Source organism: Pinus tabuliformis, chromosome 2_2 (assembly GCF_031772625.1).
Source record: "Pinus tabuliformis cultivar Carrire ecotype Pingquan chromosome 2_2, CPIR1, whole genome shotgun sequence".
NCBI classification, from domain to species: domain Eukaryota; kingdom Viridiplantae; phylum Streptophyta; class Pinopsida; order Pinales; family Pinaceae; genus Pinus; species Pinus tabuliformis.
In genome coordinates, this window is record NC_142300.1 from 79,990,738 (window position 1) to 80,018,428 (window position 27,691).

A 27,691-nucleotide genomic window follows, 5' to 3' on the forward strand; every position below is an offset into this window, starting at 1 on the left:
TTATAATCAAATCAATCTTGTTGATTAAAATAATTGGATACTAAAGTCAATTTATAGTTTAAAAAGTTAACTCTTAACACAATTATTAATAATAACCCAATTGTTTTAGCAAATTATCTTTTCTCTCATCACTACCATCTCCATTGAAAGTCATGTGGAATGGAGTGCATTAGTTTATACTCAACCAATTTACAACAAAACCAGAACTGTGCCTCCAAAGTCTGGAAGTTGAGATCACATGAGATGGTCATAGGACGTGCATTCAGCCTAACCCGAATGATATTTATGTTGTTGTCACTCTTGATGATCGCTTGCCTTCCATTGCATCTTTCTTCAATTTACAGCTTGAACATAGAAAGGGGCCTTCACAAGAGCGCATATTTCCTGAAAAAAAGGATCCAGCATGCACAGAAATGCCCTCACTAGGTGTGATGTCAGTTTGATAGACAGCACAAGCGAACAATCCTGATACTGTCTGCACCGTATATTCTGAGCCCAAACTGCAATGTCAAATACTCAATCATTAGCATGACAGACTTGCAACAAGATTCATTCTACAATATTCTCTACAGCTAGTTTATTTTTCAGTACATCACATAGAAAATCAAGGATTTAATCCTTCGTAGCTGAGACAAAGATATACAAGGACATAACAGAAAAAGGCCTCCTTTGGACTTCTCTTACCTCAGTATAAATAACATACCAAATCCTAAAAGGAAGGAAACACCATTCTATATTAAATGCCTAGAACCAAAAAAACACATAAGAAATAGATTAATGCTTTTACTAAGGCTGAACCGAGTATAAACTAAATCTGTTAATAGGAAAAAGATTATTTAAAAAAAAACCAGATTGAAAAATTGAAAATTCAAAAATGCCAAAATATAAGCAGGCATTACCCATGCATAGCCACAATTCAAATTTGCAACACAATTATCCAATTTTAATAAAAATTTGTAAACATAGATTGTCCACATTCAAGGAGAAGCAACTCAGATATAGTTTATCATGCTTTGTTCTTAATCCAATGATAATTCTGTTTTTACAAAACATAATCGACTGCAAGGATGCTAAGCTGGAAATGGCTATCTACCTTTCAGCGAGCATTGCTGACCCCTCCTCAAAGATTTCCTAGACAATGTCTATATTTTGCTTCTTTTCAACTGACTTAGACGATGAATGAGTGGATTTCCTTCTGAAAAAATTCTTAAATTTGCCTTCCTTCTTAACTGGAGCTAGTGGTGCGGATTTCTCAGGTGGGATCAAATCCACTACAATGCATGTAGTGTCGTCCCTAAGTCCTCTCATCCTCAAAGCCTCCTACAGCTAAATCGATTAGGCTATGATAGCAAATAAACTTAAAGATGGTGAAATTGATCGCTTATCCTTGTCAACAGTATTTGTACCTTAACAATTTGTTTTGTAGCAAGTTCTGCTGGCAAGCCTTAGCAGCAATTTGCAGCCTTCTCAGAGCTCAATGCATCCCAAACACCATCAGTTGCAATGATAAGCCTTCCTCCAGCATTCGATAGCTATTGAAACAAAAAATTACCAGTCTAAATCAAACAGACACATTGTGACCAGGTATTTTTTTCCTCCAGTAAATGGATAAAATCGGTAAAGGATTAGAAGGGAAAAAGATGTTGGTGCACCTTCACTTGTTTTACATGAGGTATAGGTACAATTTACTCGCCCACATCCATATCCCCAATAGACCTAGACAGACAGAGACCTCCCAGCCAACATCTCAATGGTCCAATCTACAAGTACAAAGAAAATGTTCCAAATTACAGTTGTTGAAAAATTTGTTGATAATTCTGGTAAGAGAACATTCCAGTTTAGAAAATGGATTTGAAAGCAAGCATGACCATTAAAAATGAGATAGATAAAATACAAGAGCTTTTATGTCAAGCCTAATGGAGGCCTTGTAGATAAAATTTAAGCACAGTAATTTTTAAATTATTAGTACTTTTACGAAAGAAACTGCAAGTGTAAGTCTAGGATAGGCCATTTTGTAGCAGAATGGTACACCATATGTAAATAACTTTGATGCTTATAAACTCATCAAAGCTAAAACGAACACTTATGACACACTTTAGCGAAGATAAAAACATCCTATTGTGACCAGCAATCATAAATTTGCACAAAAGAAGCACGGTCAAGTTTTACGAGCCTTTATTGTAGTATGTAAATTTACTTCTTTATGTCTATATATCCCACAAAAGATTGTGCAGATTCCTACCTCGGCTCCACCCACAGTGTTCAATCTACCAATCTCACCACCACTGGCCATTATGCGCTCTCTCCTACAATATCATATATCAATACAAATCAAGAGCTTGAAACAATAAACTGGCTAAACAAAGATTGGTTTCTACAATCACCGACCAAAGGAATACAGACACTCGTATAGCAAAAAGGGTCATGGTTTGTTCTGCATCATGGCAATAATCTTACTCTTCAAGATTGGCCCCAAGCCTGTGATCAGCAATTAAAAGAGAAACCAACCCTCTAGGCAATTCAAGAATGCAGCGAGAATCACCTACAGATGCTACCGTGACTGTCCAGCCATCCATTATCACAAAAGTAACGGTGGTTCTCGATGTTTGTTCTGGTAAAACCAACAGATATCAGAACAAGAAGGATAGGAAGTGCCACTGGTAAAGATATACAAGACATGCAGCTAACAAAATATTAATGGCACATCCGCAAGCATATATCTATATACCTTTGACCTGAAATTCTTTGTCGGTTTTGACAAAGCCTGCGACCATGGCTCTTGGCAACACTGATAACCAGTCTTCTCTACTCAAACTTGTTGGCATGGCACTCATAATATCTTTCAGTAGATTTTCCTTTGAATATAGAGCTGTCGCTGATCCATTATGCCCGTCGAAGATCTGAAATGACAAAACAACATTTATCACTCCATTTGCTCATTTCATTTCTTGATTCACACACAATACAATGCAATTTTCAAACATGGGAAAAAAATATGCGCCTAAATGCATTTAAGGGCCCGTTTTCTCTCTTTGTCCTAATAAATCAACAACCGACAAAATTTCGAAGAACAGAAACCTGAAAATTAGACATCGCAAACCAAATTCACAACTTCTTTTACGACCCCCCTCAACCCTTGTGTTTTCCCACGGTGAAATACTATTTAGTTATGCACAAGGTACGAGTTCAAATCTCTTTGCTCGCACAAAGAAACCCCTAAGATTTAAATGGTAAACAATAAATAAAGACCAACAACCGAGGAACCCTGTTAGAGTCGGTCTGGTCAGCCCTCCGTCAAAGATCAAAACTCTTTATGCATTTCATTTTTAGGTGTCCCGCTCCATTCACTCAGCTACATTCTGCTAGGGGCATGCCATAATCTGACGGAGAAGGTCATGCTAGTTATTTCCCTCTTGTCTGGTTCCTGCTGGCTTAAGTCTTTGTGTCAAATAATCAAAAAATCCATAACAGTCAAAGTCTGGTCCTTCAACGGACAAAAGTCATTTCTGGTCATTATGGTCTGGGAATTGATCAGTTTGGTCTTGAAATATGTCCAGTAAAGCCATGCAGGCCAGAATGATGCTCTTGCAAAGTAATGATCCGCAGCTTTCCATCATCTTATTGATAAAAATCGACGGTTCTTCAAAACTCTGTTTTGAAGAAAAGTCCAACAGTGCTATTAGTGACAAAATTTTCAAACAAGGGGTCGACAATCGATTTCTTCAGGTGCAGTCATGGTTTCCGTGGCCAAAGTGCTCTGTCATGCAATCCCTGCGAAAACACTACAACAAAACATGCAATTTGCACCAGATTTAGCACCAGATTCTAGTGCATTTTTTTCTCAATTGGGATGAGCAACCTAGCGCTAAATCTGGCTCTATTGTACAATTTTTAAAGCGTCCTTTTTTGCACCAAATTTTGCATCTTTTTATGCCAAATTTTCCATCATTTTCTGCATCATATTTTGCACCAAGTTTTTCATTTGGTTTTACAACAGGTTTTGCTTCTAGTTTTGTGCCTTTTTTTGCATCTATTTTTGCATCATTTTTTGCTTCCTCTTTTGTGGAATTCTTTGCTTCTATTTTTGTGTCATAATTTGCATCGATTTTTACACCATCTTTGACATCTTATTTAGCGCCTTTTTTTACATCCAATTTGTGCCAATTTTTGCATTTGGTCTTATGCCATCTTTTGCTTCTAATTTTGTACTTACTTTTACATCTATTTTTGTGCCAATTTTTCTGCCTTTTTTTACACCATCTTTTCCATCCAATTTTGCACCATATGTTGAATCTGATTTAGTGCCAAATTTTGCATGCATTTTTGCACCATTTTTTGCATCCACTTTTGCATTTTATTTATCTCCCTTTTTTGCATCCTATTTTGCACCATATTTTGCATTTAATTTTGCATCATTTGTTGCATCCAATTTAGCATCATTTTTAACACCATTGCTTGCATCCAATTTTTCATCCTTTTGAGCATCTAAATTTGCGTCCTATGTTGAACCATATATTGCATCCACCTTTGCATCCCATTTTGTGTCTATTGTTACGTTCACTTTTGAGCCATTTTTTCGTCTACTTTTGCATTTGTTTTTGCACCAAGTTTTGAATGATTTGTTGCATCATTTTACATCCAATGTTGCATCTCAATTTGCATCCAAAATTGAGCCATTTTTATGCCCATTTTTGCACCATTTTTTCTTCTTTTGTGTCCAATTTTGCACCATTTTTTATGTCCAAATTTGCATCCTTTTTAGTATCTAGTTTTTCATCCTTTTTGGCTTCCAAATTTGCATCCTTTTTTCTGCCACATTTTGTGTCCACATTTGCATCTCATTTTGCATCTAGATTTTAGTTGGAATTTTCATCTAGTTATGCATCATCTTTGACATCCTTGGTTTCACCATTTTTTAGTCCCATTTTGCATCTTGTTTTGTGTCTTTTCTTACATCCTTTTTGCACCCTAATTTTACACCATTCTTTGCATCCTCATTTTGGTGTCCATTTTTGCATCCTTGTTTGCACCCAATTCGGTATCCTTTCATATGCCCTATTTTGTTCCCTTCTTTGTGTCTAGTGTTGCACCCTTTTTTAATTTTACTTTAAAAACATTTTTGTGTCATTGTTTGCATATTGTTTTGATGGCTAGTTTAACATCCAATTCTACTCCCAATTTTTCATCCATGGTTAAATCCACTTTTGGCTTCTTGTTTAGAGTTTTACTTTTATTTCCATTTATGACCACCTCTATGGGTTCATTTTACTAAGTTCATTTACATAGTGAAATATATTAAATTTTCTAAATATCATTTTGCTGTAGGATTTAATGCATGGTTAGATGAAAACAAAACCCTCTCAGTTTATCTCAGAAACCTAGGACAAACCAATTAAGAGAAAGGTTGTTCTAAGGCTTAGGATTCTTAGTAGATCAAGATGTAGAGTATAGATTAAGAAAAAGAGAATGAATTCTTGTGAGTCCTCGCATGCAGGTCTTCTTGGATTTTTTCGTATAGCCAAGAAGCGCTCCTAGCTAGCTCCAAAGCTTGGTCCTACACATAAGAGAGAGAATAAAGCAACCTTCACAACATAATATCTTAATAATCAAAACTATAAAAAACATATAAATATTATTGAATAAATAAATATAAACCAAAAACCCATGCATACATTAGTTAAATAGAAGAAGTAAAGAATGAATAGAAACATATGGAAGGAAGAACAACTGATCTATATGAATAAAGGAGTTGGAGGAAAGTTACAACAATCAGATATAGTTGCAACATCACCTCCCCCAACTCATAGCTCCAAAACTCTCCCTCTCAAGACAGATCTCAAGAGCGTGACAATACAAAATTCCCATCATTTTTTCAATGGCCAAGCCTCTAATATATAGGAAGGTGGAGGCTATGAAGATTTCCAAAATTCCTCATTAGTTCAATTTGGGAAAAATCTTTTGGGTGAATAATGTTTCCTCATATAAAAAAGGAATTTTCCACTTTTTAGATGCTTTTGTGCTTAGGAAAAAGCTTCCCCATGCTTTATGGCTCTTTCCCACTTTTGTATGCTTTTATTTTTTAGGAAAAAGCTAAAGATGAGGATAAAGAGATTACATTCCACCATATGTTTCCGAAAGTGACCAAGAATGTCAAATTCAAATTCTAGTTTGCTTATGTTTTAGTTTTTTTTTAAATATATATTTAGTTTTAGTATTTTTTTTTTCTAGAAAAATATATTTAGTTTTTGGTATATTTTTCTATAAGAAAAATTATATTTTGTTTTTATAAAAATGGATTTTAAACATTCCATTCATGCTAAATTTGTGATTTTATGATAGGAGTTGAAATTATATATAGTAAAGTAACTTAATGTCATGTGTCGTGTTGCTGAGATGGGTGTTATACATCTCTTTCTTGCTAAGTTATAGAATGTGCTTGGGTTTTCTTAATGCAATAAAACTAATTATGTTCTTCATGATATCTTGAAATGTTCATCTTGAACCAGGCTAATAAAACAATAAAGTTAAAATAGGTTTTCCTTTGTCCTTTATAGATCTTTGTCCCCATTAATCTTGGTCTTAATAGATTAATTGTCTTGTGGTGGCCTTGAGTGGTCACTTCCATTAGTTGCATGCTTTGTAGTTTTCAGTTAGTGACATTTTTTAGGCTTGATAATATGTTATTTAATTTATCAAAATGTGTTATTGTCCATATTATTGTTAAATATTAATATTAAATATGCTGATTTTTAAGCATGTTTTAGCAAAACTTTCCCAAAATGTTTATAGATTGTATTTTATAATGCAATGATTCTTTGCTTGATGAAATTGTTTTGGATATTTTTTTTAATGATTCATTGATTGTTTAAATTGTTATGGATATTTTTTTTAGTATATTAAATTGTATGTGATAAAGTCAAAAATCACCTCTTTTTTAGATTTTCATTGATCAATTTCCCTTAAGGCCATCAAGTTCACCATTTGGTCCTAGGTTAAGGAAATATAGGAGTCATGAAGTGGAATTGTCCAAGCACTTAAATCTTGATACATGTTTCTTTTTAGTCACTTTATACTTTCTTTCTATGTAAATTTTTGATGAAAATAGTCTTGGAACATGAGGGGCGTCAATAGTAAGCGAAAACAAACTCCTAAAAGAAAAATGGTATGCAAAGCACCCATAAATAATGTTGATATAAGAAGCAAAAATATTAAGTGAGGTTCAACCTCATATAATTAGAAAATGGGGGAGGAATTTCCAAGTAGTAGTGATTGATGCTTAGAGATACTTGGGTGGAATGGTTATTATTTGAAATGATTAAGACATCAAGGTTACCAATATGTTTACCTCTTTTCGCATTATGACAATACAATTTTAGTTAATTGACATTGAGGACTACTACCATGTATCCAATGTCTATGACTCCAATATCACAAATGGAAAACCTCTATTTCTCAATTCTATTTCTAGCACAAGTAATTTATACTCCCCATCTCCATGGATTGTTGGGAGTGACTTCAATATTATAAGTGTCTCGAGGAAAAGAAAGAATGAATCGAAATGTTTAACAAGATATTTTGTAAGCTATACCATTAAAGCCACAAAGTAGTCTCCATTAAAGTTGTCAAGAAATGAGTCTCCAACCCACACATGTGGATCAATGAGATGTAATACATGTGTGTGTGGTTACGAACTCAATACACCTCTATAATAACTCCACAAACTTATGTATTTCACTCTGTCACATAAATTGACAGTAGTGTGACATAAGTAAACCAAGAGTAGACATGAAAGCCTTAGGAAACAAACATTCCTTAGATCCTCAATTAGGTGCTTAAATGATGAAGTGAAAATGCAAGGAGAAAAGAAGAATTCATGATTTAACCATCACATACATGTGATCAAGTGTGACTAGGAGTGTATATATTCATATATTTTCCAAAGAGGGAGTGAATACATGAGTTACCATTTATTGGCCCTTATTTTTCTTTATTTTTCATTTTCTTATATATATGACTTAGGGAATACGGTTTTCATAAGTTTGGCACAACTCATAGATATAAGATTTACATGAATTTTCACTTCAACCTTAGAGTTTAGACTTAGATAAATCGATATAGTGTATGTTTAATGATTTTGGCTTTCACTTTTTTATTGTATTTCATCACAAATACAAAAGGGGAAATATGTTGCCACAAATCTATGAATGCTTAATCATAAAGTCATCATGTGATGAAAACAAATTAATGATGTTATTCTCTACGAAAATGATGGGTATTCTTGAGAAAATCTTATGCTTGTGGATGTTTCCTCCCTGGTTGAGAGGGAGTGAGGGTAGACACCATGTTATCCATGTGTCATGTACTATGGCTAGGATTAACAATCGTAAGCCTAGTAAAGGCACTAGTAGGGATAATGGTGATTTGGATAAACATCTGGGACCAATATTCTTTGAGAATTTGGACATTGACTAGGACTAATCGCCATAAGTCAAGTACATTAATCCAAGATAAGAATAGTCATGAGGATTGACATTTTCTGGTGTCAAATATTATGATAGTGGATTAGGAAATGATCATGTGAGGACATACCTGGTAAACATCTTGGTGGGGTAAGTGCCTTGAAAGGTAGTGGTGTCCAAATTTATGCCTCCCAACATTGTGCTCTGATCTAATGGAGAGATAAACTTGTTAGTCAAGGCCTTACTATTTTGAAAATCTTGGCTATGATGATGTAAATCATCATTGATGCTTATCAATCTAGATCCCTTCTTATATGAATATTTCAACTTGAGAGTACTTTTTTGTCTCATTATGAGTACCTCGCTAGTTTAGAGGGAGGGTCATCATCTTCATTATTGCCATCATCACCACCATCAATGTGATCATTATTGTCATCATTTCATTATCATCATAATCACCATTCATGTCTTCTTCATGATCATCATCATCATCATGATTTTGTATATTGTCGTCAATTGTTCATAATTATAGGTATCATAAGAAATATCACCAACCTTAGGACACATGATATATGAAAGAAAAATAACCACTTTATTTTTTAGAAATGATTGATGATCATCAACATCACTACCATTATCATCGTCATTATAATTGTCATCATCCCCATCATCATAACTAATATAAGTTTTATCATAATTTTTATCATCTTCATCATGAACATCATAATCATCATTCATGCCATTATTTTTCTTGATTATGACCAAGATGAAAATAATGATAATGATGATCAGATGATGATGACTTGGAAGATGACGCCAAAGATAATTATTATGATTTTTACCATGATAACATTTAAAAATTGGGAGGAATGGCCAAGGTCATTAGCATCATCATCATTGTCATTGTAACTCCCATCGTCTTTATCATCATTGTCATTATCATAACAATCGCAATTCATGTCATCGTCATCATCTTCATTATCATCATCGTTATAATTATTGACATTGTCATCAGTTGTTCATAATTTTCAATGTCATAAGAAATATAATCAATGCAAAAGATATGATGTGTGTTGGAAAATGGATGCAAAAGTAAACAAAAAAATGGGGGTAAAAATAGACGTAAATTTGGATGAAGAGTGGACACAACATAAGTAGATGCAGAACAAGACAGAAAAATTGAACAAAAGTGGATGAAAAAGTAGATGCAATAGTTCATACAAACTTGAACACAAAATAGGACTCAAACATGGATGAAAAAGTGGAAGAAAACATGGGTACAATAGTAGGCATAAAACTTAGCATGAATTATGGTGAAACAAATGTGGATACTCCAATGAATGTAAAAAAAAAGGGACACAAACTTGAATGCAAAAAGGAGGAAAACTTGGATGAAAAAAGGGATGTAAACATGGGCCAAACATGGGTGCAATAGTGAACACAAAATTAGTTGCAAAACTAGACAAATCAAAAGTGGATGTAAAAGTAAATTCGAAATGGGATGCAAAAAACATAAACAATATTTGATGCAAACTTGGACACAAAAGAGGATGCAAATATGGATGCAATAGTGGAAGAAAATGTGGGTTGCAATGATAGGCATAATATATGGCACAAATAATAGCACAAAAAAGGTGGATGTAATAATAGACACAAAAAAATATGCAAACTTAGATGCAAGACAAGATGCTATAAGGGATGTAAAAGTGGATGCAAACACGGGTGCAACATGAGAAACAAAATTGGATGCAAAATATGGATGAAATGGAAGTACATGCAAAAGAAGATACAAAATGAGATGCAAAACCCAACACAAAAGTGGATGCAAAAATAGATGAAATATTTTATGAAAAAGAGGATGTGAAGATGGATGCAAAATTGGAAGCAAACGTGGTACAACAGTATGTGCAAAACATGGAACAAAATTTGTCACAACAAAAGTAGATGTAATGATAGATGCAAAAAAAGAAGCAAATGAAGATGAAAAATAGGATGCAAAAAGGGATGTAAAAGTGGGTGTAAACATGGGTGCAACAATGGATGTAAAATAGCTTTTGCAACTTATTTGAAAGAGCAATTTTGTCCCAACAATTAGACTTGTAGCATAAAGAACATGGTTAATACATATGATTCGACCAAAAACTATTTACTACCAAAATTCAACCAAAAAAAATATTACTGCATAAAAATAGAATTAAAAACAAAAAAAATAAAAACAAAAATTTCCCAAATTAAAAATAAATAAATGATAAACTTTTTTTTACCAAAATTTAGTGATTTTTTTAGTGCTAATACTAACATCACCATTACAACAAGATATTTTTTTAGTGCTAATACTGCCATTACAACAAGATATAAGAGGGATATAATGCAAAAAGTTTAATAATAATATGTATGTAGAAGATGGTCTTCAGACTGGTGAATTCATGATAATCAATGGGACTACAGTCAAAATAATTGGATGTTATTTACTTTTTTACATAGATTGTCAAAATAATTGCATAAATCGATTTTTTTTAACCAAAATTTAACAAAAACTTTGCTAGTGCTAACATTAGAACCACCATTACAACAAGATATCTTTCTAGTGTTGACAACACCATTATAGTAAGATACCTCAAGAGAGACAGAAAATTTAAAAAGTATGATAGTAATATGTATCCAGAAGATGGTAGTGAAACTAGTAATTGTTCATTCTCATTATCATAATCATTGTCATCATCATCACCATCATCCTTGTCATCGTTATTGCCATCATTACATTATCATCATAATCACCATTCATGCCATCATCATCAGCTCCATCATCATCATCATTATGGACATTGTTTGCAATTGTTTATAATTATAGACGTTGTAAGAAATATCATCAACCCAAAAAATGTGATCAGTGCTAGAAAAGGGTTGTTTAGGACACATTGATATACGTAAGAGAAATAACAACTCTATTTTTGAGAGATGATCGATGATCATCATCATCACCACCATTATCATCGTCATTGTCATTTTTATCATCCCCATCATCATCATTAATGTAATTTCTATCAACATTGTTGTAATCATCATCATCATTCATGCCATTATTGTTTTTTATGATGACCTAGATGAAAATGATGATGATGACACCAAAGATAATGCTTATGATTATGACAATGACAACATCTAAAATTGGGAAGATTCGCCAAGGTCATTAGCATCGTCATCATCATAATCATTGCCATCATCATCATTAATGTCATTGTAACCACTATCGTCTTTATCATCATAATCACAATTCATGTCATCGCCATCATCTTCATTTTCATCATTGTCAATATTATTGACATTGTCATCAATTGTTCATAATTGTCAATGCCATAAGGAATATCATCAATGTAGAAAATATGATGTGTTGGAAAAGGGATGCAAAAGCGAACATAGAAATGGGGGCAACAATAGAAGTAAAATTGGATGAAAAGTGGATACAACATAAGTAGATGCACAACAACATGAAAAACCTAACACAAAAGTGGATGCAAAAGTAGATGCAGTTGTCAATGCAAACTTGGATGCAAACATGAAAGCAAAAGTGGAAGCAAACATGGGTCCAATGGTAGGTGTAAAACTTGGCACAAACTGTGGTGAAACAAATGTGGATGCAACAACGGACACAAAAGTAGATGCAAAAATGGATGAAACAGAAGTGGATACAATAGGGGATGCAAAAACATACACAATATCTGATGCAAACTTGAACACAAAAGAGGATGCAAATGTGGATGCAAACGTGGAAGCAAATGTGGTTGCAATGGTAGGCGCAAGATATGGTGCAACAAAAGTGGATGTAACAATAGACAAAAAATATGAAAAATAAGATGCAAAAATGGATGTAAAAGTGGAAGCAAACATTGATGCAACAGGCAAAACAAAATTGGATGAAAAAAATGGATACAATGGAAGTAGATGCAAAAGTAGATACAAAACGAGATGCAAAACCCAATGCATAAACCTGACACAAAAGTGGATGCAAAAATAGATGCAATATTTGATGCAAAAGAGGATGTGAACATGGATGCAAAATTGGAAGCAAACGTGGATACAATAGTGAGTGCAAAACATGGTGCAAATTATGGCATAACAAAAGTGGATGTAATGATAGATGAAAAAAAAGAATCAAAGTATGATGCAAATGAAGATGTAAAAAGGGATGCAAAAAGTGAAATTTAAAATGGGTGTAACAGTGGATGCAAAATTGTATGCAAAAGTGGATGCAATAGAAGTCGATGCAAAAGTAGATGCAAAACGAGACACAAAACCCGATGCAAATCCTGGTCCAAAATTGGATACAAAAATGGATGCAAAAATATATGTAGTAGTTGATGAAAACCTAGATGCAAATGAGGATGCAAACGTGGATGCAAAATTATAATCAAAAGTGGGTGCAAAAGGAGGTGCCAAAATTGGATGAAAAAAATGGATACAATGGAAGTAGATGCAAAAGTAGATACAAAACGAGATGCAAAACCCAATGCATAAACCTGACACAAAAGTGGATGCAAAAATAGATGCAATATTTGATGCAAAAGAGGATGTGAACATGGATGCAAAATTGGAAGCAAACGTGGATACAATAGTGAGTGCAAAACATGGTGCAAATTATGGCATAACAAAAGTGGATGTAATGATAGATGAAAAAAAAGAATCAAAGTATGATGCAAATGAAGATGTAAAAAGGGATGCAAAAAGTGAAATTTAAAATGGGTGTAACAGTGGATGCAAAATTGTATGCAAAAGTGGATGCAATAGAAGTCGATGCAAAAGTAGATGCAAAACGAGACACAAAACCCGATGCAAATCCTGGTCCAAAATTGGATACAAAAATGGATGCAAAAATATATGTAGTAGTTGATGAAAACCTAGATGCAAATGAGGATGCAAACGTGGATGCAAAATTATAATCAAAAGTGGGTGCAAAAGGAGGTGCCAAACTAGGCGCCAATTGTGGCACAAAAATATTAGATGCAATAGTGGGTACAATAATAGATGCAAAAGAGGATGTAAATATGGATGCCAAACAATATGGAAAAGTGGATGCAACAAAAGTAGATGCAAAATTATATGCAAAACTAGACACAAAACTCGATGTAAAACGTGGCGCAAAAGTGATGCACAAATGGATGAAAAAATGGATGCAAAAAATGATTTAAAAATGGATGCAAAAAAGGATGCAAAAGTTGATGCAAGTGTAGGTGCAAAAAGTGGATGAAAATGAGGATGCAAAAGTATGTCAAACAAAAATAGATGCCAAAATTGATGCAAAACCTGGAACAAAACCTGGTGCAAAGGATGACACAAAACTTGGCATAAAATTTGGTGCAAAACGTGGTGCAAAACCTATTGCAATACCTGGTGCTAAACTTGGTGTAAGATTTGGTGCAAAACTTGATGCAAATTTTGTGTCAAGTTTTGCACCATATTTGATAAATGGATGCAAGTAGCACCAAAAATGGGCTCTAGATGCAAAAAAAGAATTAAAAAGGGACGCTAATCTCTGGTTTTGTTGTAGTGAAAGTGTCGAAAATTTCATCATTTGAGCCCAAAAATTCAAAGAAAAAGTGAAAATCAGGGTGTATTAGAGTCAGTGAAAAAGGTGTTGAAACAAGACATTAGAAAGGTGGGTTTTTGAAAAAGTTAATTTAAAAATGACCTCCAAGCCTATATACACAAATATCACCATAAAACAAGCTCATTGTGCAAGCAAGGCGTTGGAAGAAGGGTGCAAGGTCGTGAGTTGAAGAATTAGAGCGATTTGGAGCAACTTTGGGTGATCTCAGAGCGTGCGGCGCACACAGGCAGGAGCGCAGCACACTCACCAGGCGCGGCGCACAGAGCTTTCCCACCATTAAAAATCATCACTAGAACGGCGCACAGGGGTAAAACGCCCAGAAACCACCCAATTCACCCTAAATTTTTTGTGGAGCTCATCCAATTGAAAGGTAGGCAACCTACCTCCACTTTTGCATCAAATTTGAAAGGAATAGCATGGTTTTATGATTATAAATCAAATGCAAAATTTTTTATAAAGCAAACAAAAGAAGACATCAAGAAAACCATGATGCTAGGGTTTGTGCTACAGTGATATTGCTGCCAAGGTGTTTTTCCTACCCTTCCCTTATTACTCATTCCCCTATGCCATTTTCCCCATAATCACTACCCTAACACTACTAAAATCATACTCCCTTTCCCCCTCCTCCTATTGCTCAAAAAACCCAAACCCTACCTTGCCAACAACACAAACACTACCATATCAAAATAACCCAAAACTCCTTGTATATCCCTAAATAAAATTTTCCTATAAACCCCTATTCCCATTATATTATCCCCCATCCTAATGCTCCCTCTTTAATTGTCCCCTTGGTGGCAGATTGTCAAAGAAAATACCAGCTTCATTTAATCAAAGGGCAGCCTAAATTCAGTTTACAAAACAGCAATTATGGCATCCGAGGTTTCGTCAGAATATGAGGAGGAGACCCACAGTGATATAGCTTCAGGAGAACAGGCCCCCAGGAGACATCACCGGAGTGGCAAACATGTTAGAGATCAGCCAAACACCCTCACCGAGTTGCAAGCATGCCCTCTTTCTATGTCATGTTTCCAGCACTTAGCATGTTTCGAATTTTGTCAAAGGGTGGCAAATGTCAAAGTTCATCATGAGTTGGCCCATGTTTCTGCACTTCACCTACATGGAGGACAGTCTATCTTGGCTGGGGTCACTTTCACATTGACACCCGAAACCATATCAGTGGCAACACGCATACCAAACATTGGAGAACAGTGGCATAAGAGGAAGAAGGTGGAGAGGCATCATTATGAGCCTTACATTAAGGCCAGCTGTTTGAGCCAACTCATGAGAGTTTTTCCATTCAAATTTTTGAGAGATGAGTATGCTCCGCTCATGAAATTGATCATGAAATACTTCAGTTGTGAGGGGAGGTTTTCTCGCCTTTATGCCTATCACATCAAGTTGCTCATGCACTTTACGAGGGCGCGGATGATGAACCTCCCATTCTTCATTTGCGGGAACATAGAGAGGATGAAAATTTTCATGCAACACAAGACCCCTCGACAGCAGCTCAACAGTGTTTATCACTTTGCTCTTATCTGGATTTTGGTGGACCATCAGTTGGGATTGCAGGGTATTGCTTGGGAGGACTTCATCTCCCGTGACTTCTTCAGCACTCCACAGGTAGTATCAGAGGCAGAGCATGAGATAGGTGGCCCATCTCATCAGTATGAGCGACATGAGACTGCTACTATGCCAGTATACATCACCTATCAGAGAGGCAGTAGACCCTTATTTGCAGCGGCAAAGCGAGTGTTATCTCCACCCAAGGTGGAAGGGCCCTCGCTTCTGACATCGGCATCACATGAGTAGGGCAAGGGTAAGAAGCTAGTGTAGGAGGAAGGGCCAGTAGGTGAACGAGAGACCAAATTCATTCTCCTCCATGATGATGAGACAAATGCAGAACCAACAAATGCAGAGCTTACAGAGATCATCTAGGAGCAGCAATCTGTGTTTGAGTCCTTGTCCTTTGACTTGGAGAGGGCCAAGTGGAACATGAAGTACCTGGAGTAGAGAAACAAGCAGCTTTAGGACCAGCAGGCGATCATGGAGCTGCAAAACATTCGTGAGCATCGCCAAGGTGTTCAAAGAAGAAGGGTTGAGCTCACATCTTTGGAGCAAGAAATCAATGATGATCGGGAGGCCAACCTTGAGAGGGTCAACATGCATTTGGAGAGGTTGCTAGACAAGGCCGACTAGGACCTTTCTCTACTGAGACACATGGCTTTCTGTTACAGGGTGCGAAACATGAGTGCACAAGCCCGAATAAAGAGTTTGAAAGCGAAATTGAGGAAAGCAACAAGAAAGGCAAAAGAGGCATAAGAGCAAGATCAGCTTCAAATCTTGGCTGAGGCTTCCTTGGCCCATCATAACACCCCATAGGGAAACTCCAGCCCAAATTTCAAGAAATTTGGGGAATTTTTGGTCACATGGTAATTTTTTGGGCAAAAAACAGGGATTTTCTCCTTGTAATTCTAGAGCTCCAAATGAGGAATGGTTTGAATTTTGGATTCAGCATGGAAAATCACAACTACTGGTGTCTGAACAAGAAATTTTGGCAAGAAATGAGTCTCCAAAAGGTCAAAAAACACCCAAAAATGGCCTCTCTGCCACTTTTTTGACACACAAGAAGCAGTCTTGGGAGAATGAATATTTGGAGGGACAAATGAGCACCAAATTCAAAAATTCCAGTGGGGTTAGAAAGTATACAGGACAGGATTTCCAACAAGCCCACTTGGGCACATTTTGGACACCTACAAGTGCCCCAAAACAAGCCCCAAAGTAGCGCGGCGCACAAAGAAAATGGCGCGGCACACAGAGGAAAAATTGCCCAATTTGCTTCCGTTTCGCGAAATTTCGGTTCGCGACTTCTCCAATTGGACCCGCTCATCTACGCTTCGGTTTTTTGGCACCAAAGGCAGCATTTAAAGTGTTTTTTCTCCAGATTGGCTTCTATCCAAGTGGCGAAGGAAGGCAAACAGTCACCCAAGCCAAATGTCATGTTTGTAGCACTGCACCTGTAGCTGATGATTGGCTCTCCATCTCCATTTTGAAATGATTTGAGTAACTCCCCAACCCTTGGGTGTTCTATCTCTTCCTTACACATTCTATATATTGTATGCAATTTATTTGCAAAGGGTTGGTTGGCTTGTAACTTCTGAGAGACTGTGGGAAAGAAACTCTGTTTCTTCACTGTGTATTTTTGACAGAGAATTAATGAAAGGCAGCAGCTCTGTTTCATGAGATATTTGTGGTTGTGAGTTTAGAAAATGTGTCTCTTATGTTTTCATATGTATTTCGTTATGTTTCATAATTCAATTCATGCTCATTTCCAGTGAAATTTTCTGAGTGAGATTAGGTAGAATTCAATTTTATTGCTCTGCCTGTGGGAAAATTTCATGTTCAGTGTTCTTCTTCTGTTGAAAAGGATTCATGTTCTTATGCCCTTTTCACACTCCTCAGAAATCTCTCCGTTCCGCTTTATCCCAAACTAAATTGCTACACTTTCCGCCTGCCTTGCCTCACGACATAATCTGTGTCTTTGTATTAAATTCTCTGTTCTTTGCTGACCGTTGGTCCCATACCATCCCAGAAGCTCGGTCATTCATAAAAATTGTTTCTTGTTTCCATTTTCACTTACTAGCCTAAGGTAAATATTTCATTGTAAGTCATCTCAGACCGTTTTCGATTATCTGTTCACTGAGCGTGACACGGAGAGAGCCCTCTCCTGCTCTGATAGGGCTAGCTACTAGACTGAGCATGGTTTGTGGTTACCCTAATTTTTGCCTTCCTTCAGCCTAAGGCAGATTTAGGTTCTAACAGAACCTCAACCATAAGCTGAACAAAACAAAATAAACAGAAAATTTCTAAATAAATTGCCACAAGAGGATAAGCAGAACATACCGCAAAAACAACAAAGGTAGAGGACCCGTCCCCTGGAATTTTCTGGCATTCCAATTTCAATTCCTTTATTTTCTTATTCCTGGTGTTTGTATCCTTCAGAAAATATAGAAAATACTTTCGAGGTCTACAGTTTCATACACGGTCATTCTAAAAGGAATGGAGAAATCAGCCTTACTGGTGATGGCTTCAATTTCAGGGACTTGTGCAATTACCAAGCAAGTGGGATACTTCTGAATAAGCCTGCAGACTATTTGGAATAATAGCAAATGAAAATTCATTATAATATCAAATTCCACCAAGGTTAGTTGATAACAATCTAGCAGAGATAGCCCCAAGGATTAGCTTGGTTAGAAGATGCTTGAGTGCAAATACTCAAGGAGGTCTCGGGATCAAATGTCATTAAATATCTAGTGGTTACCAGCAGTAGCTAAACAGAGGAAAAGTGTGGAATCCATAAGGAACTCATAATATGCAGGCTTGTGATTACCAACAGTAGCTAAACAGGGGAGATTATGGAATCCACAAGAAACTCATAATATGCAAGCGATTGAAGGGCTATCTTTGTAAAAAAAAATATAAAAAAACCATGCAGAAACGAATTGAACGAGATTTCCTGCAGATATACATGAAATGGAAAAAAGAGAACAAGAGAACCCACCATAATAGGCATTTGCTAAGCTTCCATGTGGAATGTAGTCATAAACCAACAGTTTTTCCTCTATACCCCAATAGAAAGCTCGGAGGCGAACAATGTTGGGATGTTTAACCCTACCTATTGCTTTAGCTACTGCTTCAAAATCCTTGTACCTTTCCAAACCACCATCACCAAGTCGCCTTACTGCAAAAGTCAGCCCATCTTCCAGAACTGCCTTATACAATATAGTATAACCACTGGCACCCAATATATATGCAGAGGCTCTGAGTAGCTTATCTAATTCCATGTCAAGATCTCCATTTAATGTCACAAAAGTTCCTTTTTGTTGATCTCCATTATCCGAGACACTTCCATCTGAGCTCTCATCAACTTTTTTAAGGTAGAGCCATCCAACTCTACCCGAACTGGAAGAACAGTCTCCATTGTCGTCCAACTGAATATTCCTGGCATTAGGCCCATCCTCTGACTCCTTCTTTCTTCTTGTTCCCCAGTAACGGTACATAAAAACTACGCAAAGGAGGCTTATCCTTGCAAAATCGCCAACTACAATCATGGTTTTGATAAATTATCATTTGTTGCTGAGATGAACATGTATATATAAATATTCTAACCTGGAAAAAGAGCAGTTTCTTCTTTGTATATGCAAACTATAGCTGAACCAATAAATCTAATTTTTATTATTGATTTGCATCAATTTCTTTTGGTCCAACCAGCAATTAAAATCCATCCCCTGCCACTGCAACAATAATACACCATATATCACCTTCCCATTAAAACTGAGAATGAGCTGCAAGTAAACTGTGAGAACGCGGATGCCTCATAAGCATGGAGTTAAGTTTGATCCCTGAGCTTTGCTACAATCCTCAACTGTAGAAATATTGAAATTTTTAAGAAGACTCTGGCAATGTCAAATACTCAATTATTAGCATGACAGACTTGCAACAAGATGCATTCTACAATATTCTCTACAGCTAGTTTTTATTTCAGTACATCACATGGAAAAGCAAGGATTTAATCCTTCGTATCTAAGACAAAGATATACAAGGCCATAACAGAAAAAGGCCTTCTTTGGACTTCTCTTACCTTAGTATAAATAACATACCAAATCCTAAAAGGAAGGAAACCCCATTCTATATTAAATGCCTAGAACCCAAAAAACACAAAAGAAATAGATTAATGCTTTTACTAAGGCTGAACCGATTATAAACTAAATTTGTTAACAGGAAAAAGATTATTTAAAAAAAAAACAGATTGAAAAATTGAAAGTTCAAAAATGCCAAAATATAAGCAGGCATTACCCATGCATAGCCACAATTCAAATTTGCAACACAATTATCCAATTTTAATAAAAATTTGTAAACATGGATTGTCCATATTCAAGGAGTAGCAACTCAGATACAGTTTATCATGCTTTGTTCTGAATCCAATGATAATTCTGTGTTTACAAAACATAATCTACTGCAAGGATGCTAAGTTGGAAATGGCTATCTACCTTTCAGCGAGCATTGCTGACCCCTCCTCAAAGATTTCCTGGACAATGTCTATATTTTGCTGCTTTTCAACTGACTTAGACGACGAATCAGTGGATTTCCTTCTGAAAAAATTCTTAAATTTTTCCTTCCTTCTTAACTAGAGCTGGTGGTGCGTATTTCTCAGGTGCGATCAAATCCACTACAATGCATGTAGTGTCGTCCCTAAGTCCTCTCATCCTCAAAGCCTCCTACAGCTAAATCAATTAGGCTAGGATAGAAAATAAACTTAAAGATGGTGACATTGATTGCTTATCCTTGTCAATAGTATTTGTACCTTAACAATTTGTTTTGCAACAAGTTCTGCTGGCAAGCCTCGACAGCAATTTGCAGCCTTCTCAGAGCTTCATGCATCCCAAACACCATCAGTTGCAATGATAAGTCTTCCTCCAGCATTCGATAGCTATTGAAACAAAAAATTACCAGTGTAAATCAAACAGACACATTGTGACCAGGATTTTTTTTCCTCCAGTAAATGAATAAAATCGGTAAAGGATTAGAAGGGAAAAAGATGTTGGTGCACCTTCACTTGTTTTACATGAGGTATAGGTACAATGAACTTGCCCACATCCATATCCCCAATAAACCTAGACAGACAGAGACCTCCCGGCCAACATCTCAATGATCCAATCTACAAGTACAAAGAAAATGTTCCAAATTACAGCCGTTGAAAAATTTGTTGATAATTCTGGTAAGAGAACAATTCAGTTTAGAAAATGGCTTTGAAAGCAAGCATGGCCATTAAGCATGAGATGGATAAAATATAAGTATCTTCCCCTCATAAAGCCAGTTTGTTATTTACTTACAGTAGCATCTTGCATTTTAGGCTTGGCCAATAATTCATACGACACGAGTTGCGTCATAGGCCTCTAGTTAGAAACAATGCCCATGTCTTGACTCTTCTACTTTAATAATTAACTTGAAATCCCTTTAAAATAAACTTTCTTGATTTAATTTGTTATTTAAAATAATCTATGAACTTCTATCATACTGTTCTCTTGTTTTACAGAAAACACTATGATGTAGGGGTTGCACAAATGATGTTTGGAAAAAGCCCCCTTGACAAAGATGGAGATGGAAAAAGACTAGGAAGAATAATATTTGATAGTGGTAGCTCCTACACATACTTCACAAATCAACCTTATGGTGCTTTCCTCTCAACTGTAAGTATCACAAATTATCTTTCCCTTGTACTATAAGGACTTTGTCCCGTTCTAATAATGCAATGTTAACATGTTAAAGAAAACCTACCTAGGAAACAGGTGGAGCAAGATTCATCAGACCGATTCCTACCACTCCGTTGGAAAGGGAAAAATAGGTTCAGGTAAATGGCTTAGGTTGAGTTTTGAAATTCAAGTGTGAGTTCAATTTCAACAATTCAATCTCAGGCCTATTTAGAGGAAACATTATAAAAAACTATGGCCAGAGAGTCAAGTGCAAGTCCAGTTTCAAAATTTTAATCTCAGACTTATTTAGAGTACAAATTATAAAAACTATGGTCATTGGAAGGATACTAGTATCCTGAATGCTACCTGAGTTTTGTGAAATGTATCAGCTCTGTTGCAGAGGCGGCACAATATTTCAAGTTGTTAACACTCAAATTTGGAAGTGCCAGAGCAAAACATATGGAAATTTGTCCAGAAGGTTATTTGGTTATCAGTGTAAGCATGCATAAGCTTTGACATACTCTATGACAACTATCTTTTACCACCAGATGAGATTGTAACATAACATTCAAGGATCAACATTATGAGTCTGCCAAAGAATATATTGTTGTAGAAGCTATTTATTGATGAAGCTTAATGATTGTTGTGATAAAGAAAGACTACTGATGAATGAGTTTCAATGCATAGAAGAAAGGTAACATCTACTTGGGAATCATAAATGGTACTGCAATGGGTTATGTGGACACAAATGTTCTTGGAGGTGATGAAACAACATAGTATTTTGCTGCTTTTTGGTTGTGTGTTTGTCAGCCTGATTTTTCTGCAAGCATGGCATGAATGACCTTGGGTGGGCTTGTATCTAGAACAGTTGAGGCACGCTCTTAATCTACATGTTGGTGATGGTATTAAGATAAAGTAACAAAAGTGTGCTACATTTTGCATATATGTCTTTGCAAGGGCACCTTGTTGTTTATGACAATGAGAAAAACCAGATCAGTTGGGCTCACTCAGATTCAGATTTCCAAAAGCTTCCGAAGTTCTGAACCTTCTTCTTTTACCTATGATTCTTATTCTATAGGATTTAGTGCAGTTTTTATTATTTTTCATATGAATTTGTATATGAAATGTATATGGCAAGCTGAGAGCTAGTAACTGACTCTTCCCAAGTACATCATTGATTGCATTTTTTTATTTGTCAAATAAGGGAGTAGTTGCATCTACATTTTTATGAACTTTCATTTTGGGAATCTTTCATCATTTATACTTGGTACTAGTAACTACATCACTACTTCCTCTTTTTTGTGCCCTGCTAGTCTCTCTGCTCAAAACGCTGCCAGTAATGCCCATGTTTTGGAGTTGAATACAGAGAAACTTATTCCCTTTCTTGTCTTTACCTCCTAAATATACTGAAACGGAAGAGATTGGTGAGGTTGCTTAGATGATGTCATTGTACCCATATTTGATGATGTTTAATATAATCTTGGCTCCACAAAAACACTTATGACACCAAGAATCATTTAAGTATTAGAGATATTGATTATATTTCCTAACTCGAATTTTTTCTTTCCTTGTGGGACTGACAGATTGTGAACCTCATTAACCACAAAAGAAGTAATCAGAAATGAAAAACCTAAAATCTTTGAGTTGCAATCAAAATACATTCTATAATGTATATGAAAAGAAGGCACAGAAACTTTGTACAATTAATTACTTAATAAAGCACCGAAAAGTACACTTCAAAAAAACAAATTGCATTCAACAGCCCATTAATAGTTAATAGTCTTCTCCAATAAAAGGATATAGAAACAAAAAGCAGACTTGAATCACATTTAACAGCGCCCATGAAGAGCAAATAATCTCCTCCAGAAGAAATATATAGCATTAGAAACCTGGAAAGTTACCCAAGCAACCTTAAAGCTGAAAAAAACAGACAACTCTTAAAATTTCTTAATTTGCTTCAAGGGCAGCACTCTTCACTAGCAAGGTTCGGCAAACAAATCCCAAATTTAAATAAGTTTGACTTGAGGATTGGGCCTTTCTTTTCAAAATGCATCCTAAACTTGACCAGAAAATGTTTAGAAAACTTTTCCTAGAAAAACAAGGGAAATGTTTCAAGATTTAGACACTCCAATATGAGAAAAATGGTTCCCCTGCATGATTCTTGATGGCAATGTCAAATACTCAATTATTAGCATGACAGACTTGCAACAAGATGCATTCTACAATATTCTCTACAGCTAGTTTCTATTTCAGTACATCACATGGAAAAGCAAGGATTTAATCCTTCGTAGCTGAGACAAAGATATACAAGGCCATAACAGAAAAAGGCCTCCTTTGGACTTCTCTTACCTCAGTATAAATAACATACCAAATCCTAAAAGGAAGGAAACACCATTCTATATTAATTGCCTAGAACCCAAAAAACACAAAAGAAATAGATTTATGCTTTTACTAAGGCTGAACCGAATATAAACTAAATCTGTTAAAATCTGTTAAGAGGAAAAAGATTATTTAAAAAAAAAAAGATTGAAAAATTGAAAATTCCAAAATTCCAAAATATAAGCAGGCATTACCCATGCATAGCCACAATTCAAATTTGCAACACAATTATCCAATTTTAATAAAAATTTGTAAACATAGATTGTCCACATTCAAGGAGCAGAAACTCAGATACAGTTTATCATGCTTTGTTCTGAATCCAATGATAAGTCTGTGTTTACAAAACATAATCTACTGCAAGGATGCTAAGCTGGAAATGGCTATCTACCTTTCAGGGAGCATTGCTGACCCCTCCTCAAAGATTTCATGGACAATGTCTATATTTTGTTGCTTTTCAACTGACTTAGACGATGAATCAGTGGATTTCCTTCTGAAAAAATTCTTAAATTTGTCTTCCTTCTTAACTGGAGCTGGTGGTGTGGATTTCTCGGGTGGGATCAAATCCACTACAATGCATGTAGTGTCGTCCCTAAGTCCTCTCATCCTCAAAGCCTCCTACAGCTAAATCGGGTAGGCTAGGATAGAAAATAAACTTAAAGATGGTGACATTGATTGCTTATCCTTGTCAACAGTATTTGTACCTTAACAATTTGTTTTGCAGCAAGTTCTGCTGGCAAGCCTCAGCAGCAATTTGCAGCCTTCTCAGAGCTCAATGCATCCCAAACACCATCAGTTGCAATGATAAGTCTTCCTCCAGCATTCGATAGCTATTGAAACAAAAAATTACCAGTCTAAATCAAACAGACACATTGTGACCAGGATTTTTTTTCCTCCAGTAAATGGATAAAATCGGTAAAGGATTAGAAGGGAAAAAGATGTTGGTGCACCTTCACTTGTTTTACATGAGGTATAGGTACAATGAACTCGCCCACATCCATATCCCCAATAAACCTAGACAGACAGAGACCTCCCGGCCAACATATCAATGGTCCAATCTACAAGTACAAAGAAAATGTTCCAAATTACAGCCGTTGAAAAATTTGTTGATAATTCTGGTAAGAGAAAAATTCAATTTAGAAAATGGCTTTGAAAGCAAGCATGGCCATTAAAAATGAGATAGATAAAATATAAGAGCTTTTATGTCAAGCCTAATGGAGGCCTTGTAGATAAAATTTAAGCACAGTAGTTTTTAAATTATTAGAACTTTTAAGAAAGAAACTACAAGTGTAAGTCTAGGATAGGCCATTTTGTAGCTGAATGGTACACCATATGTAAATAACTTTGATGCTTATAAACTCATCAAAGCTAAAACGAACACATATGACGCACTTTAGCGAAGATAAAAACATCCGATTGTGACCAGCAATCATAAATTTGCACAAAAGAAGCACGGTCAAGTTTTACGAGCCTTTATTGTAGTATGTAAATTTAATTCTTTATGTCTATATATCCCACAAAAGATTGTGCAGATTCCTACCTCTGCTCCACCAACAGTATTCAATCTACCAATCTCACCACCACTGGCCATTATGCGCTCTCTCCTATAGTATCATATATCAATACAAATCAAGAGCTTGAAACAATAAACTGGCTAAACAAAGACTGGTTTCCACAATCAACCGACCAAAGGAATACACACACTCATATAGCACAAATGGTCATGGTTTGTTCTACATCATGGCAAGAATATTACTCTTCAAGATTGGCCTCAAGCCTGTGATCAGCAGTTAAAAGAGAAACCAACCCTCCAGGCGATTCAAGAATGCAGCAAGAATCACTTACAAATGCTATCGTGACTGTCCAACCATCTATTATCACAAAAGTAACAGTGGTTCCTGATGTTTGTTTTGGTAAAACCAACAGATATCAGAACGAGAAGGATAGGAAGCACCACTAGTAAAGATATACAAGACATGCAGCTAACAAAATATTAATGGCACATCCACAGGCATATATCTATATACCTTTGACCTGAAATTCTTTGTCAGTTTTGACAAAGCCTGCGACCATGGCTCTTGGCAACGCTGATAACCAGTCTTCTCTACTCAAACCTGTTGGCATGGAACTCATAATATCTTTCAGTAGATTTTTCTTTGAATATAGAGCTACCGCTGATACATTATGCCCATCGAAGATCGGAAATGACATAACAACATTTATCACTCCACTTGCTCATTTCATTTCTTGATTCACACACAATACAATGCAATTTTCAAACATGGGAAATTTTCAGGGTTTCATTCCTAGAATATACTTTATAATGACAATAGAATAGAACTAATCGGAATTTTAAATATGCCAAAGATCTATATTTTCAGTGATTGATTCTGTGTCAATGATCTGTAAATCGATAAAACTTATCCACAATGAGTATTCTGAAGTGTCTGCAGAAATGCTTTACCAGTATCAAGTTCAAAAGAAACAAAGATTAGCGGCTATAATATGCATTTTCTGTAAACGAGGGTTTAATCAGAAATCTAAAAGACTAAAACTGCAAATTCATAAGATGTCGAGAGCCACAGAAAAGTAACTAGATAAATAGGAGGATCTGCTTTGTTACTAAAATTCCATGGATGAAATTTGCCCCAGAGATTTGATGGAGCCCGTTTCAGAAGTATGTCAGGGCAGCACGGTAAGCAAGAGCAGAGAAGACGAAAAGGGTACCCATTCTACTACCTTCCCTTCATCCAACGATTAACAATCTTCTAATTGTCTAACACATAATCTAACGGCATACAGGCATGACAAGTAGATTTTAGGGAAGTTCATTTCAGAGGGAAACGCCTTACGGCGTAATTAAAAATATAAACATTTAAAAAAAACTATTTTTTTTAAATCATAAAATAATAATAATAATAATAATAATAATCTAATATACTTCATTAAAAGTGACTAAAAACATAAATTGAAATAAATTTTCACACTTGAAGAATTAAAAAAAAAAAAAAAAAAAAAATATATATATATATATATATATATATATATATATATATATATATATATTTGTAGTGTTTGGCCCATTAAAAAAATTTTAAAAATTATTAAGCCAGTTCGATATGTTTTGGTCATTTTTTTAAAAATGAAAAACTTTTATTGATCCTTTACTACATTTAATCTTATTTAGCACATTGAAAAAGATTTCCTAAAGGACTAGCTAAATTTGTCAATTTTTAATTCCTTCTTGGTGTCTTTGGTGCTAAGGGTAAAATCTAAAAGTAAATTTTTGTGGTATTAGTATTTTCCATTTCTCTATAGTTAAATGTGCTTAAACTTTTATATTTAAAGATTAACTATTTGAAAGTAGGAAATAATTCTAGGACCTAAACTGTTTGGCTTTTAAATTTCGTGGTTGATTAAATTATTTGTATCTTTTGAAGTTTAATTGCTAAGGCATTGTGCATCTAGTGAAATTGATAGTCATTGCTTGAATTATTTAGTGTTCATTACATGTTGGACAGTTTGCAAATATTGTCGAGCGATTGTTAAAGATTTTTATTTTGGAATTGCAAATAGATTTCATCTTCCTAAGCAGCAGTTGATAATCAATTACTTGGATCATTGACTCCATAAGGCACTGGTTTTAATCATTTCTCTAAATCTTGTCGAGCCTTAATCAAGTATTCAATTTCCTCGCTATGTCTCCCGCGCCGGTTGATTTTCAGCTAGTTCTCCTTCATCCCGTTTGTCCATAGGGTCTACCCCCCTTAGCTTGTTGTAGGGAGACAACTTAAATGGAGAGATCAAGGATCAGGGTGACAGCCCCCGATCTGAGCATTGTCGCGGTGCCTAGACACTCTGTGCGACAACAGGGCGTAAAGTCAATGTTCGTTAACAAAGAATTAGAAGAATAGGTCTACATAGAACAACTTGAAGGATTTTTTCTTACTGACAAGAAGGATTATGTTTTCAATTAAAGAAGCATTTAATGGTATGCCCAT

At 35.5% G+C, this 27,691-nt stretch overlaps 1 pseudogene across 1 annotated transcript; it reads right to left on the reverse strand.

The window, feature by feature from the left end:
* On the reverse strand, positions 1 to 26,469 carry LOC149191535 (putative protein phosphatase 2C 3; annotated as a pseudogene). Its single transcript, XR_016254278.1, has 10 exons — positions 25,718 to 26,469; positions 25,447 to 25,588; positions 25,231 to 25,294; positions 2,729 to 2,900; positions 2,458 to 2,611; positions 2,243 to 2,306; positions 1,653 to 1,760; positions 1,407 to 1,532; positions 1,094 to 1,320; positions 1 to 500 (listed from the first exon to the last, which is right to left on the reverse strand). The product of XR_016254278.1 is annotated as a putative protein phosphatase 2C 3 (transcript).
* Between the last annotated feature and the right edge of the window lie 1,222 nt (positions 26,470 to 27,691).